The following is a 16,494-nucleotide window of genomic DNA, read 5'->3' on the forward strand; positions in this document are numbered from 1 at the left end:
TGTCGAGACCCGTCAGTGTCCAAGAGAGAAGTGAATCCTTGCGCCCCCTACAGGCCGTTCTCATTGGTCGTGACGTCATCCTATTGTCTCAGGGCTACACAGTTTTTTTCCACTAATGCTACTCTAGACAAGGTCAACCTGAAACAATAGTCTCTCGGTATGACGTCATCATGCAGGTGCGTGGCTCAAGGACGCGTACGCTCTAGACAGGGCGCCTGTTATTTATTGAATCACTATCCCTAGATTATTTCCTTTATTCTACTATAATGATTGCATAGGGAACTATTGCAGAAAAACACCATAGACAAGAGGAGATTGTAGCATTTCATTCCCAAAGTCTTACTGTACAGGAAAAAAAATGGTTCAGCAAGACATAAAGTCACACACCTGTCCCCCTCACGGTTACTCTCTGAACTAAATGAATCGCAAAATTATTAAGAATAGCTCTACTCCCATTCAAGGCAGCACTATCGTCAAGAATATTCCTTGTACAAAAAGAAAAAAACTACATGTAGAAGGAAAGCATGTCAGAACAAGCCCAGACATGTCAGCACATGTTTGTCAGACAAGGGGGGGAAAAGCGAAAAGAAACAAAGAAGGAAACCAGCATCAAACTATTTCTAAGCACACGCACTCCTCTTATTCAAAAACAGTGCTCATCATAAATCTGCCCAGGACAATACACACTATTTTTCTATTGCCACACTTTTTTCCAGTAACGGTCAATGCATTGCTACAGACTGCGTGACGTCATCACATCCTGTCTGAAGAAGACACCGGCAAAGACTCCTATTATTTATTGATTCGCAAGATTATTCCCTTTGTCCTACTCTTAATGACATTGATTCTCCCATGAAAATTCAACAAAAAAGCACCCCGCATATTAACAATTTTCACCCCAAAGGCTCATCATGGTCATTAGAATTACAGTAAACTGCCACTGCTCTTTTAAAATAATAAGTGAGACCACTCAACATCACCTCCATACTTATGTAATACATGACCCTTTCTATGCTCATACATTCGTTGTCTGAGGCTACACGTGCGAGCAAAAAGGCGCGGAAGCCAGGTGGGCAAAGTTCCATTCGCGCATTGCGAGCATAAAGGCGGGAAAGCCTGGGAGCAAAGTTCTATTCGCGCACTCCAAAGCACAAGACAGAACACCTTTACGGGAACACGATGGCATTCGTATACTATATTAATGATTATTGCATTGCAGTTTAGAAAAACCACTACAAAACTATAATTTTAGGAGCCCATTAAAATTCTACTTTCTATGGAAACTATAATTGCCCTATTACTTGGATCGCTATTAATGAAGGGCTCCAATTTTTTCTCTCTTCCCATTTCAGCCTTGTCATGCAGGGAAGCCGACTCACGTCCAAAATAATTAATTTACGCAGAGGGTGCCGTGCTTCAGGAATTCCTATCCTGCACTCAGATGCAAGCATTTCTTCACGGATACAGCTGACTTCCTCAACATACCGAGCTCCTAACAATATCTAACAAACAATCAGAGAAACCCTCTTCTCAGCTGTACCATGCGACTTTCTTCTGCGTAAAATCGGTGATTTGAGGAAGAGAGCAGCAAAAGATTGCGCGCACTTGTGCTTGACTTAAAAAAACTGAAGCATATGCCAATAAACCAAGAAAAAGACACTCATGTCTGCTATCTGATAGTGCCACATACACAGATGCATTGTCGCAAAGAAAGCACAGGACAGGGATACACAAATTTCCTTAGGTGAGCAGGGAAAAGGCTTAAGTCCTCAGGAATAATAGCAGAGTCACTGGACATCGCTACGCGGCTAACACAAGATAACAACAACAAGATAATAGCGGCGGGTACAATCGCAACACTGCTAAACAAGCCCCAACATGCCATCATGACGTCGCAAACCAGAAAAAAATAAGCACGCGCGCGCACACAGCTGCTCAGGAATGCACAAGCAGAGGTGCTTTATAGGAATTTCTACTCCACACACTCAGATACCAGCATTTCTGCACAAATACCTATAACGGCTGACTTCCTCAACATATCGAGGAAAGCGAATACTGACAGTCAACATATAACAAAAAACAAACAAATTCCATTCTCATGAACTCTCCTCTGCCGAGCGGCTTTCTCCTGCTCTACCTGGATGCTGACTGTTTCCCCTCATCTACATTCTGAGTAAAAGCCGTGAAAGGAGAAAAGAACCGCGAAAAATTACACGCATTTGTGCTCCAATAGCTGTACGTAACTGCAAGAAACCGTAGCGCACGACAATACACTGAGAAAAAGACACCCATTTCTGCCACCAGATAATTCTTGCATAATGCCACATACACAGCCGCATTGCCCTTGCGTAAAGAAAGCACAGGACAGGGGTACACAAATATCCTTAGGTGAGCAGGGAAAAGGCTTAAGACCTCATGTCACCACACATCGCCACGCGGCTAGCACAACATGACACCAACAACATACTAGCGGCGGGAAGAACTGCAACACTGCTAAACAAGTCCAGACATGCCACGATGACGTCACAAATCAGCGGAAAAAGCACACGCATGCACACACAGAGGACAACGCATTAAACACACGGAGCGCTCAGGAATAATCGTAGCGTTACCGCACATCGCTACGAAGCTCAACGTCTAACACAAGACGGCAGCAACAAGATATTAGCGAAGGGTAAAAATTGCAACACTACTGAACAAGTCTAGACATGCGACATCGAATGCGAAAACACTGGTGATCGGGGAAAAGGCCTAAGCCTGCGGCAGATCATCATAGAGCATACACAACTTCATTTTTCTATTTTGCGTAAACTAAACGCGGTCTGCTTGGAAAACGACGTACAAATTTTCTTAGGGAGCAGAGAAATATATAAATTTGTACTCCGTGCTCAGATACCAGCATTTCTGCTCAAAAACCTTCAAAATTAAGCACTGCTTACTTCGTCAAGATATCGAACACCCAACAAAATCAAACAAACAACCCCACTTCCACTGGTAGAACACTATTCAGCTTTTACGCAGGAGGCTTTCTTCTACATAAAAAGTAGAGAAAATAAGAAAAGAGCAGCGAAATATTACACGCACTTTTGCTCGCATAGCTATAAAAGAAATAAATAAATAAAAGAACGACGCACACGCTAATAAACTGTGACAAAGACACCCTTTTCTGCTATCAGATAATTATTGCATAATGCTAAATACTCATTTGCATTGGCCCTGCGTGAAGAAAGCACAGGACAGGGATACACAATCTATCTTAAGCGAGCACGGAAAGTCACTTCTACTCGAACAGCTTAATACCATAAAGTCTGAATTTTTGCAAAGAAAATAAAGCCTGAACAGCGCTACGAAGGTGACAGACACATACTATCAAACAAACAAACAAACACTTCTTCGAGTCTGTATTATCTTTTAAAAAATAACGAAAGCACACATAAAAAAAATCAAATCGGCTAGGTAGCCTACCAGACGTTGTGCCTTAAAGTTGGCTGCACGCAATGCGCGAAAGCATGCTGTGAAGCCAACTTGCGGTTTTGCTGGATGCACATGAAGTCCGATTCCAATTGGAAATCGCGCTAAGGACGTGCCAAACGTGGAATTTTCGCAAGATTAATCCCAATACCTGGAATTCTGTTCATTTTAGCGGGAATGCTAGCGCTTGTGCTCCATTATTCGAAATTTTCGAATATTCGAATTTCTCGATTATCAAATTTTCGAATACGAATCACTTAAACAGCAGCAGAGCTCACCATTGTAGTACCCTCGCGATAAATCTTTTATTCCAGCGCCAGCAGACCCAAGCAGGGTACCCAAGCTTGCAGCCAGCGATGCTGGAATGATTATTTTATTTGATTTCATTTCATTTTGAGTCATTATCGGCTCACCTATTTAGTGAAGACCTATGAACACATGTTAAGTGGTTTGGTTTAAAAATGATGAGAGCTACAGTGTGTAGCGAATGATGTTCACATTTCTCCGTTCTGCTCTATAGTATTCTTGCAAAATATATGGGTGCAAGAAAATAAAAGGAAAACGAAGAAGACAATTCACTCCTGTATGATGAGCGCTGCATAGAAGCACGGCACCGTTTTCTTTGTGGAGGTATAGCGAACGCGCATTCCTTTCTTTCTTTTTTGGCTCGCGTCGGCCGAGTGGCGATATCCTATTACATCCGGAACGAGGACCTATCGCTTTGCGATCGCATACAAGAGTGAGCCATCTTTTGACGATGGTAGGATAATTATTGACCTGAGGAATAATATGGATTTATGTGGTTGTGAGAATAGACTTTGTGTTTGTGAGTGTGAAAATGTGAGTGTGTGTATGTGTATGTGTGCGCGCTGCGCGCGCGCTTTCCTGAACCAGGGATCCCACTTGACAAGTAAGTTCTTTGTGTGTGCCTTTCCATGTGACACGAGTGATACATTTATGTACTATTGCGTGGAATAGTGGCTTAAAAAATAAGGGTAGCAGCGCTTGCATTGCTATCTGTAGGATAGACCGAGAGCGTTTTTAATGGAATTACCTCGCGAACCTGGTGAAGTCTTCGTTTTGGGCAGGCTATTTGATGAGAGCCGGTCCTGTTGCGATGCATTTGATACGCTTTCCTGAAGCAGCGTGCTTTGTTCTTGTAGTGTGGTTTACGCCTTTATCAATAGAAATGAATAGAAGTGTTTGTTTGTTTGTTTGTATGTTTGTTTGTCTGTTAGTATGTATCTGTCACGTTCGTAGCGCTGTTCAAGCGCTAGCCGCGTAGCGATAAGCGGTGATTTTCCGATTATTCCTGAGCGGTACGACTTAAGCCTTTTCCCTGCTCACTTAAGGAAATTTGTGTATCCCTGTCCTGTGACACAAATGCGTGTAATTTTTCGCGGTTCTTTTCTTCTGTCACGGCTTTTACTCAGAATGTAGGTGAGGGGGGAAAAAGTCACCATCCAGGTAGAGCAGGAGAAAGCCGCTCGGCAGAGGAGAGTTCATGAGAATGGAATTTGTTTGTTTTTTGTTATATATCGTTGAGTGTCAGTATTCACTAGAGGTGTGCGAATATTCGAAATTTTGAATATTGTTCGAATATTGTTGATATTCGAACCCTATTCGTATTCGAAAATTTGATAATCGAGAAATTCGAATATTCGAAAATTTCGAATAATGGAGCACAAGCGCTAGCATTCCCGCTAAAATGAACAGAATTCCAGGTATTGGGATTAATCTTGCGAAAATTCCACGTTTGGCACGTCCTTAGCGCGATTTCCAATTGGAATCACACTTCATGTGCATCCAGCAAAACCGCAAGTTGGCTTCACAGCATGCTTTCGCGCATTGCGTGCAGCCAACTTTAAGGCACAACGTCTGGTAGGCTACCTAGCCGATTTGATTTTTTTTATGTGTGCTTTCGTTATTTTTTAAAAGATAATACAGACTCGAAGAAGTGTTTGTTTGTTTGTTTGATAGTATGTGTCTGTCACCTTCGTAGCGCTGTTCAGGCTTTATTTTCTTTGCAAAAATTCAGACTTTATGGTATTAAGCTGTTCGAGTAGAAGTGACTTTCCGTGCTCGCTTAAGATAGATTGTGTATCCCTGTCCTGTGCTTTCTTCACGCAGGGCCAATGCAAATGAGTATTTAGCATTATGCAATAATTATCTGATAGCAGAAAAGGGTGTCTTTGTCACAGTTTATTAGCGTGTGCGTCGTTCTTTTATTTATTTATTTCTTTTATAGCTATGCGAGCAAAAGTGCGTGTAATATTTCGCTGCTCTTTTCTTATTTTCTCTACTTTTTATGTAGAAGAAAGCCTCCTGCGTAAAAGCTGAATAGTGTTCTACCAGTGGAAGTGGGGTTGTTTGTTTGATTTTGTTTGGTGTTCGATATCTTGACGAAGTAAGCAGTGCTTAATTTTGAAGGTTTTTGAGCAGAAATGCTGGTATCTGAGCACGGAGTACAAATTTATATATTTCTCTGCTCCCTAAGAAAATTTGTACGTCGTTTTCCAAGCAGACCGCGTTTAGTTTACGCAAAATAGAAAAATGAAGTTGTGTATGCTCTATGATGATCCGCCGCAGGCTTAGGCCTTTTCCCCCGATCACCAGTGTTTTCGCATTCGATGTCGCATGTCTAGACTTGTTCAGTAGTGTTGCAATTTTTACCCTTCGCTAATATCTTGTTGCTGCAGTCTTGTGTTAGACGTTGAGCTTCGTAGCGATGTGCGGTAACACTACGATTATTCCGGAGCGCTCCGTGTGTTTAATGCGTTGTCCTCTGTGCGTGCATGCGTGTGCTTTTTCCCCTGATTTGTGACGTCATCGTGGCATGTCTGGACTTGTTTAGCAGTGTTGCAGTTCTTCCCGCCGCTAGTATGTTGTTGGTGTCATGTTGTGCTAGCCGCATGGCGATGTGTGGTGACCTGAGGTCTTAAGCCTTTTCCCTGCTCACCACAGGATATTTGTGTATCCCTGTCCTGTGCTTTCTTTACGCAAGGGCAATGCGGCTGTGTATGTGGCATTATGCAAGAATTATCTGGTGGCAGAAATGGGTGTCTTTTTCTCAGCGTATTGTCGTGCGCTACGGTTTCTTGCAGTTACGTACAGCTATTGGAGCACAAATGCGTGTAATTTTTCGCGGTTCTTTTCTCCTTTCACGGCTTTTACTCAGAATGTAGATGAGGGGAAACAGTCAGCATCCAGGTAGAGCAGGAGAAAGCCGCTCGGCAGAGGAGAGTTCATGAGAATGGAATTTGTTTGTTTTTTGTTATATGTTGACTGTCAGTATTCGCTTTCCTCGATATGTTGAGGAAGTCAGCCGTTATAGGTATTTGTGCAGAAATGCTGGTATCTGAGTGTGTGGAGTAGAAATTCCTATAAAGCACCTCTGCTTGTGCATTCCTGAGCTGCTGTGTGCGCGCGCGTGCTTATTTTTTTCTGGTTTGCGACGTCATGATGGCATGTTGGGGCTTGTTTAGCAGTGTTGCGATTGTACCCGCCGCTATTATCTTGTTGTTGTTATCTTGTGTTAGCCGCGTAGCGATGTCCAGTGACTCTGCTATTATTCCTGAGGACTTAAGCCTTTTCCCTGCTCACCTAAGGAAATTTGTGTATCCCTGTCCTGTGCTTTCTTTGCGACAATGCATCTGTGTATGTGGCACTATCAGATAGCAGACATGAGTGTCTTTTTCTTGGTTTATTGGCATATGCTTCAGTTTTTTTAAGTCAAGCACAAGTGCGCGCAATTTTTTGCTGCTCTCTTCCTCAAATCACCGATCTTACGCAGAAGAAAGTCGCATGGTACAGCTGAGAAGAGGGTTTCTCTGATTGTTTGTTAGATATTGTTAGGAGCTCGGTATGTTGAGGAAGTCAGCTGTATCCGTGAAGAAATGCTTGAATCTGAGTGCAGGATAGGAATTCCTGAAGCACGGCACCCTCAGCGTAAATTAATTATTTTGGACGTGAGTCGGCTTCCCTGCATGACAAGGCTGAAATGGGAAGAGAGAAAAAATTGGAGCCCTTCATTAATAGCGATCCAAGTAATAGGGCAATTATAGTTTCCATAGAAAGTAGAATTTTAATGGGCTCCTAAAATTATAGTTTTGTAGTGGTTTTTCTAAACTGCAATGCAATAATCATTAATATAGTATACGAATGCCATCGTGTTCCCGTAAAGGTGTTCTGTCTTGTGCTTTGGAGTGCGTGAATAGAACTTTGCTCCCAGGCTTTCCCGCCTTTATGCTCGCAATGCGCGAATGGAACTTTGCCCACCTGGCTTCCACGCCTTTTTGCTCGCAGGTGTAGCCTCAGACAACGAATGTATGAGCATAGAAAGGGTCATGTATTACATAAGTATGGAGGTGATGTTGAGTGGTCTCACTTATTATTTTAAAAGAGCAGTGGCAGTTTACTGTAATTCTAATGACCATGATGAGCCTTTGGGGTGAAAATAGTTAATATGCGGGGTGCTTTTTTGTTGAATTTTCATGGGAGAATCAATGTCATTAAGAGTAGGACAAAGGGAATAATCTTGCGATTCAATAAATAATAGGAGTCTTTGCCGGTGTCTTCTTCAGACAGGATGTGATGACGTCACGCAGTCTGTAGCAATGCATTGACCGTTACTGGAAAAAAGTGTGGCAATAGAAAAATAGTGTGTATTGTCCTGGGCAGATTTATGATGAGCACTGTTTTGAATAAGAGGAGTGCGTGTGCTTAGAAATAGTTTGATGCTGGTTTCCTTCTTTGTTTCTTTTCGCTTTTTCCCCCCTTGTCTGACAAACATGTGCTGACATGTCTGGGCTTGTTCTGACATGCTTTCCTTCTACATGTAGTTTTTTTTCTTTTTGTACAAGGAATATTCTTGACGATAGTGCTGCCTTGAATGGGAGTAGAGCTATTCTTAATAATTTTGCGATTCATTTAGTTCAGAGAGTAACCGTGAGGGGGACAGGTGTGTGACTTTATGTCTTGCTGAACCATTTTTTTTCCTGTACAGTAAGACTTTGGGAATGAAATGCTACAATCTCCTCTTGTCTATGGTGTTTTTCTGCAATAGTTCCCTATGCAATCATTATAGTAGAATAAAGGAAATAATCTAGGGATAGTGATTCAATAAATAACAGGCGCCCTGTCTAGAGCGTACGCGTCCTTGAGCCACGCACCTGCATGATGACGTCATACCGAGAGACTATTGTTTCAGGTTGACCTTGTCTAGAGTAGCATTAGTGGAAAAAAACTGTGTAGCCCTGAGACAATAGGATGACGTCACGACCAATGAGAACGGCCTGTAGGGGGCGCAAGGATTCACTTCTCTCTTGGACACTGACGGGTCTCGACACGCAAATTCTGCTCCTGGCGTTGGCCGTCAGTGCAACAGCGTAGCTTCGGTGGGGTTCTGTCTGCCTCTGATGGGGTGCGGATGTGTGGTTCGTCATTGATGAATGGTGTTCGACGATGCAGGTGGATTTTGTGACGCGCGGATTTACAATGAGGGAATGCTGTGAACAGGAAAATGATGGTGAGTTACTTTTTCACTCTGTTCAAGTGTTTGTTTTCCTCTGTTGCCCAGCAGTCGTATGACTTGTCCTGACGTGTCCTGACATGCCCCGATATGCATGCTTTCCTTTGTTGACGCTTAGTATTTTTTTCCCTTTTGACAAGGAACATTGTTGTCTTGACGATAGTGCTGCCCTGAGTCCTGCGCTCCTGGTTACCCGTACTCTGTGTTGATTTGTTGAGTGTCTAGTCCTCTTATTTGTCGTTGATGGAGTTACGTGTTAGGATATTTTGTTCTTTTGCAAGTCTCATTTAGTAAGACTTTGGAATTCCTACGATCAGCTTTCATGCATGGTGCTGTTCTGCAATAGTTTCCTATTCAATCGTTATAGAAGAATAAAGGAAATAATCATGGGATAGTGATTCAATAAATAATAGGTCCCCTGTCTAGAGCGTACGCGTCCTTGAGCCACGCAGGTGCATGATGACGTCATACTGTGGCTTCATTGTAGATTGATCAAAGGAGCATTAGTGGAAAAAAACAGGGTAGCCCTGAGACAATAGGATGACGTCACGACCAATGAGAACGGCCAGCAGGGGGCACAGGAATGCTCTTCACTCTTAGCCTCTTGGAGGTGGTCGCCCCAGAGGGCGCTAGGAGCGCGTATGCGTAGCGGCCGCGGAGCGGCGACCCAGTCAGTTTCTCTCCGGCTGTCGCAGAAAGCAGACGTGCGCTCCCCGCGCTCGCTCAGTTTCTGGCTGGCTGTCACAGAGAAGAGTCGCATCGGTCTGCGCTCCTGCTGTGGTGAGGTGATTTGTTGTGTAACTAATTCTTTCGCCAACTTTGTTCCCGCTTTGTTTGCGATTTTCGTGCCAGTGCTGGTTGCTGTTGTCCGGGCATTCCCGCCATTTTCTATCATCTTCTGCCTTGGGAACGGGAGTAGCGCTGGCGTGATTCTTAATAATTTTGTTGTGAGATTAGTTGAGAAGGTAACCGCTAGGGGATGCAGCTGCGGGGCTTTATACAGGAGAAAAAAAACATTACGAGTCAGTTCTCTGCCTGCCTCTCGGATGGAGCAGTCGCATGGTTCTGCGCTCCTGTTGTGGTGGGCCCATTTGTTGTGTAACTAATTGTTTTTTCTTGTTAGCTATTGATGGTTTGCATACTCTTGCTTTCCCAGCCTCTGTATTACGAGTGTTTTTCTCCTTGCATGTCCAGAGCTGTCCTAACTTGCCCAGACATGCCATGATGACGTCACAGCTGACGTCACAGGATGTCCGGAACTGGTGGTCATAGCTGCGATGCCTTGCAACCTGCCTCTGTGCTCCATCGCCCGGCGATGGTCAGCGGCCTTTCCGGGCCACATTCTTCAAAATGGCGTCGTTGATCTTCAACTAAACTCCTTCTCTCCACTCTCTCTCTATCTATTTTTTATTTTTTATGACCACGTTTATCCGGAAACGCACAGGGTGGTCTGGACACTAGTTAGACGCTCCCCAATTAGTGTGATGACTCATTGGATGATGCTGATTAATGTGGGGGGTCCCAATTAGCTCTAATTGCTAATTAATGGCGTCCAGAAGCCTTGTAGCGTTTCCGGATAAGCGTGGTCAGTACTTACTACTGAAGTAACCCCTACAGGGGGTGCCCTTGCAATTTCAGCTGTAGACACATGTCGGTAATGATGTAACTATAATAATGACCCCCTCCCCCCGAACTTTTTTCAACACTCCTCCATGCTTGGGATTCTGGATAAACCACTGTGCTCACCCCTGACACAAAGCACCATCTCATCAGCCTTCTCCGCCTGGTAAGAATTACATTGGGCTCTCAATTCCACCACCAGCACAAATCCCTAGTAAAAAAAACAGCCTCGATCCAGTGTGGAACCAGCCTGGAATGTTTATTCCAGGCTGAAACCCAGCTTAGTTTCCAGTGTGGAACCAGGCAATTTCCACTCTGGAACCATGATGGTTCCATGCTGGGCTAAACCCAGCCTAATTTCCAGTGTGGAACCAGGCAATTTCCACACTGGAACCAGAATGGTGACTGTTTGTGGCCCAGCTGGAAATATGGTACGCCGTTTGTACAAGTACGCAGGGACTCTGTGAGAATATCTTTGGTTTGCAATTGTGCAAATGCACAAATTGCATCTCACAGTGTATATATATGTAGTCAATATTGTGAAATGGGTTTTGCCAAATGCATGTTTATTTGCGCATCCATTCAGGACAGGAAAAGCATACGTAGTCACACAGTGCTGCAGCATTTGTTGCTAATCCTTAGGCAGAAGAGGTGGAAGCCAATATAATAAATTTTCTATTCTGGAGACATATTCACACTGAAGGAAAAGTAAGCCAACAATTGAGCCTCTGTACGCAATAAGGGGATAAGTCGAAAAATCCCAAACCGAGAAAACTGCAAGTGAATATTTGGTAAAGTAATTGCAGATGAGTTTCCTCGAATAACGTAAATGCAAAATCTGTAACATATATGCATGTGTCTACTTTGCATGCATGTCCCGTTAGCATCGTTTCTGGATGTGTGACTTAACAGAAATTGAACAAAACCCAAGAGCATGACATATCCCCTTTTTCTATGTAACACCGCGTGCACAGGGTTTTCGTGCAGGAAAAAACAGTTTCACGAGTCTGACTCTCATAGTGACGCCAGGACGGGCGAAGCTACCTTTGTGCAGTGGAGCAGCCTAGATTTTGATTATCGTGCTGCTAAACGAGCACAATATTGAAAATAATGTTCTGTATGGCCAGCAAAATATGACATACTAGCATAGTGCACACGTTTTTCCGATTACAAGGCTCAGTGGCACAGCTGACACGGTCACGTGAGGTAGGAGGAACATGTTTTTCGAGCGGAAGACTGAATTCATTTCCGCAATTGTAGCAAAATTTAAGCTACACCATTTGTATGCATGTGTAGAAAAGGGGCCTGATCTGACTGTCCGTCCCATTGACTGGCATGTATTTCCCGTTTTTTATCCTCCTGTGGCGAATCAATAAATTGCAATACAGTCCTAAATTTTCTTTGACGAGGTACATTCTGGTATGTAGATGTCATTGGAACAAAAATACTAAAAGGGGGATAATTCGACTTATCCCCTTATTGCATACAGAGGTTCAATTATAGCCAGGACAAGCGCTTCGTCGAAGCATGCCCAACAGATATAAATAAAGCTGGAAGCAGAAATACTCCCCTTTACTAAACATACGACATATTGCTGCATGCAGCATGCATTCAGTGCAAAACCACTGTCAGTTCCAAGCTACGCTATTCCATGTTCAAAATACTAACGCCCTGAGGTGCCTATACATGCCATGATAGTAGTTTAAAAATTGGCAACGTTTACTTGCTGCATATTAAGTTTTACGTGCACACACAGATCAACATGTTACAGCTCTCTTTACAGAACAACTCTTGCAATCGTGAATATCATATCTTTAAAGGAGCAATGAAGTGACGCCATGGCTCGAAACCCTGTCTCATTCGTGATGCTGTCCGTCAGGAGTTCACAATGCAAAATATTTTCACTCTGCGCTGTATCATAACTTCACAATCAAATCTACAAAAACAGTTGGAGAAGGCAGCCAAGGACGTCCGACAAGATCCTCGCATGACGGCGACAACTCCCCGTGCCTTTTTCCTTTCTCATCTCTCGTATCGATTGCACCTGATTGAGCAATGCGCTCTGCGTTCACGAGTCACATGCCAGGTACCATGTTACGTCACGATGTTCCCTCGTTCTCTGATACGCTCTTTCACTCATTATATTTGTTCTCAAAACATGACGCAACGAAAAAAAAAAGCTTTTGGGGGTCACCTCAGTGCTCCTTTACGAACGTTCACATATATTTGGCGTTTGACAGACATACTTCTCATTAATGAATTCAACATAAACACAGGGTACAATGCAGCCCTCAAGACTGTACAATCCTCAATGATGTGAATATGACTAGTCATAAATGCCCTTTCGACGTTGAAGCGCCTAGAAATAGCGTACACAGAATTTGTACATCTCGAGTCATCAAAACACAGAATGTGATCAATTCTAATGAAGGCTCCCTTGTCATTAAGAAAGGCTACAGTTGTGTCGGTCTTCTTTGCTCTGCTGTACTGTGTGCTGTTGAAAACGAAACCTCCAATGCTCACACGGTCATACTCTGTAGCAGATGCTGGGAGGAACCCCAGTGTGTTTGCAATTACAGCCTCGTACAACTGCATGCTAAACCTATGCCCAGTTCCGAGCAAATGGGTGCCACACAACTGGTTGGGTTGGCGTTGTAGTGAACTGCAGAACTCCACGGCGGGGGCACTTGCATGCTCCAGCATTTTTTTTGCGTGGCTCTGCATGACTATCCGTGTCACTATCTGTTGTGGAACACCCTTAGAAGATTGAATGAGATTGAGGAGCATGCCCATATTGGACTCAAAGCTGAAGCATGAGTAAGACCACAGAGGTCCAAAGTTAACAACACTTTTGGGCAAGTGAACCAATTGGTGGACATTGAAGGTCAGTTGTCCTTCCCCGTAATATCGTTGTGTCTTTAACACAAATTCAACTAGGAACTTTGTCGCCAGGTTGATGTCACTAACATGCACAGGCTGTTTCAGCAAAAGAAAAATGGCACATACAAGAAGTCGAAAGTGGTTGAAATATTTGCCATCTAAGGTTCCCTTCAAACATGGGAGGCTGTAGTATAGCAGCCACTTTTGAAACTCTGCCGCCTTCCAATGCTTATACAAGCGCAGTGAACGGGGAAGCCGGGAAAACGTGGAGGGTGGTTTTATGCTGCACAGTCTCTCATTTATGACTGCCAGGTCGCTTGGCCTCCCGATGTAGTATGGCTCTCCAGCACTCTCCAGACACCGTTGCATGAACTGTCTTGTGACACCTAAAAGTACACAGTGCATGTAGTCCGGAGTGAAGCTCCAGACTATGTCGAAACCCTTCAGGTTGATCAGCGGACTTGGGCCTTTCACTCCATTTGTTGGTCCGTGGGTCACAGCCACCTTCATGTCCTCAATCATTCCAGAATGAGTCCTGTCAGGGATATCAAGCAAGTCTGCCTTGTACTTCACAACTGATGACCCTAGAAGCGGAAAAAAATATAATGACTTAGAAGGTTAATAACAACTTCGGGATCTCTTCAGGAGATATATCATTTATGCTCCACCTAACCTCGCACTGCTATGGTACTTTGTTGTTGTTGTTCCTAAGTTAGGACCACGATGAGTAAGTCATGGTCAGGACCCATTTAAGCTGTATGACACACACTTGAGTAGCATAATTTTGCATCAGTTGCAATTTATCAATGCGCATCATAACAAGTTTTGTCATTAAATGTAGGGTATTGAATTGTTTAACTTAGGCTTATATGGGAGACAAAATCCTGGATGTAAACACCAACCACAACCGTAATGGCCGTTAAACTGCTTCAATTGTTCCATAGCAGCCCTGGCAGGTGCATCGACACAGCAGTTTATGCAATAAACCTTAGATGTGACAGTTTGCGCCCCACTTGACCATTGGACACCTTGCTCCGAAAGGGTGTTCAAGTCTTTGACAAATGGGTCCAAGAATAGGGTCATATTAGGGTGCTCCTTGCCATACCACAGTGCTGCTATTAGTACATTGGATGCCCTCGCTGGTGGAGGAAGTTCATTCACGGTGAGCTGAATGGGCCAGATGGAATAGTTCGAAGAGCTGAATGCAGGACTTCCGTCGCTGTTGACTGTTACGGTGATATCTTCGGGGCGGCAAAGTTCATTACGAATGCTTCGGTAAAGCCTTCCATCTGTTATGTCATTCAAAGCTTGAGGCTCCTCCGAGCTCTGCTGGAGCCTATCCAGGGACTGGTGTAATTTTTCCGATACACTACTCATCTGCAGTAAAGACGTAAGCTGCTGTCTTGTTGGCAAAACCACGAAGAAGCTGCCTCCATTGGAGAGTTCCATACCATTGTAACTTTTCTTGCATTGCGGGCACTGCAACTTCAGGTTTTTCCTCTCTTTTGGAGAACCTCCTGATTTTCCTACAGCGGTCATGCAGTCTGGGCAATAGAAATGGTATACCATCTGTGATTCAGAGGCTGCACATGTTTTCTTAAACATGTACAGGGACTCAGGGATGACAGGTTCCTGCAGAACAACATTCATTAGCTTCTGCAAGTCTTTGATTCCCTTCCAAGACAATCCATGTCTTATTGCAAACTGTGTTATTAGCAACAAGACATCGTTAACTGTCAGGGGCTTGTCGGGATGGAGCTTTCTGGAATTGTCGCCACTCCTTTCAGTTTCTTCAGTGTGTGCTGACAAATGTGGTTGGGAAAGGACAGAAAATATGTGTTCTGGACCTGGGAGAGTGCTGGAAAAGTCCTCATCTTCACTGGTGAAAGCCACGTCAGGGCGGTCCATTTCTTCTTGTGTTGGCACAGCATCAGCCTCACATCTGGAAGTGCTGGTCGACGGTGCATCAAACGAAGTTGGCAACAGTGTGGAGCTTGTAGACTTTGGCAACTCATCTGTGTTCCCGGGGGACAGGTACCGCTTGCGCCGCTTTTTCACAGCACCCTGGGCTCGCAACATGTTGCTTGGCCACACGGTTATTGGGCCGTGGAAATTTTGCTTTCGTCGCGCTACAGCGTGAAGCCTTTATATGGTCCGTGCTTCGTTGACAGGTTGAGCGATGTAGACCACTCAACTATGTAGCTCGAGCCATTGGAAAAGTCGCGTCTACAACAGAGAGCGACTTGTTGACGTTCTAAATTCTCATCGCTTGACGGATTACAAATGCGTTTGAGCGTTGGAAACACAACAGCACACAGAAGTCACTATTCCCCCAAACAATTTAAACTCGGTTTGTGCACTTTCGTTCTTCGGCAATGTGGCCGGTAGAGATGATGATGACTATGGCGATAACGTTGCTGCTTGTGTGAATTTAGAATTTAGATGCCAGAAATACTCACATTAAAAATTGAACGAATCTTCACTGTTCTGCAATAAACTAAAACTTCAAAAGAAACAAACCAGATTGGTTCGACAAATGAAACCGGCAACTAAGAAGTTGTAATGCGTGCTGTCTGTTGGAGTTTTGTTTCGCTCGTCTGCCAACAGTGCTCGCGTTTGGCGGTACGCATAACGCACGCAACGGACGCTCGTCGACCCCACGAGTCTGTTTCCTAAAGAACGTGAGTTTCAGAAACATATCTTTTGTGTGTATGTCTGTTGAGCAAGATAAGTTGTGACAGACAGTTGTGCAGTTGCGTGCATGCATCAGGGCATTGCTTGCTGTGTTGTGTCACAATCATCTGCGTTCTCTGTACGCCTTCCAACTTGCGTTTCAGCAGACATAAAACCGAAAGAAGCCACGCTCATCAATGTACGCTCTCGTACGTTACCTAGACGAAAAAGGTAGTCGCTTCCACACCATACCAGTGGCGTACATCGAGAATTTCGAGCCTGCCAACTCGTCCGATTTTGACAAGAAGAAGATATACTCG

Source organism: Ornithodoros turicata, chromosome 3 (assembly GCF_037126465.1).
Source record: "Ornithodoros turicata isolate Travis chromosome 3, ASM3712646v1, whole genome shotgun sequence".
NCBI lineage: Eukaryota > Metazoa > Arthropoda > Arachnida > Ixodida > Argasidae > Ornithodoros > Ornithodoros turicata.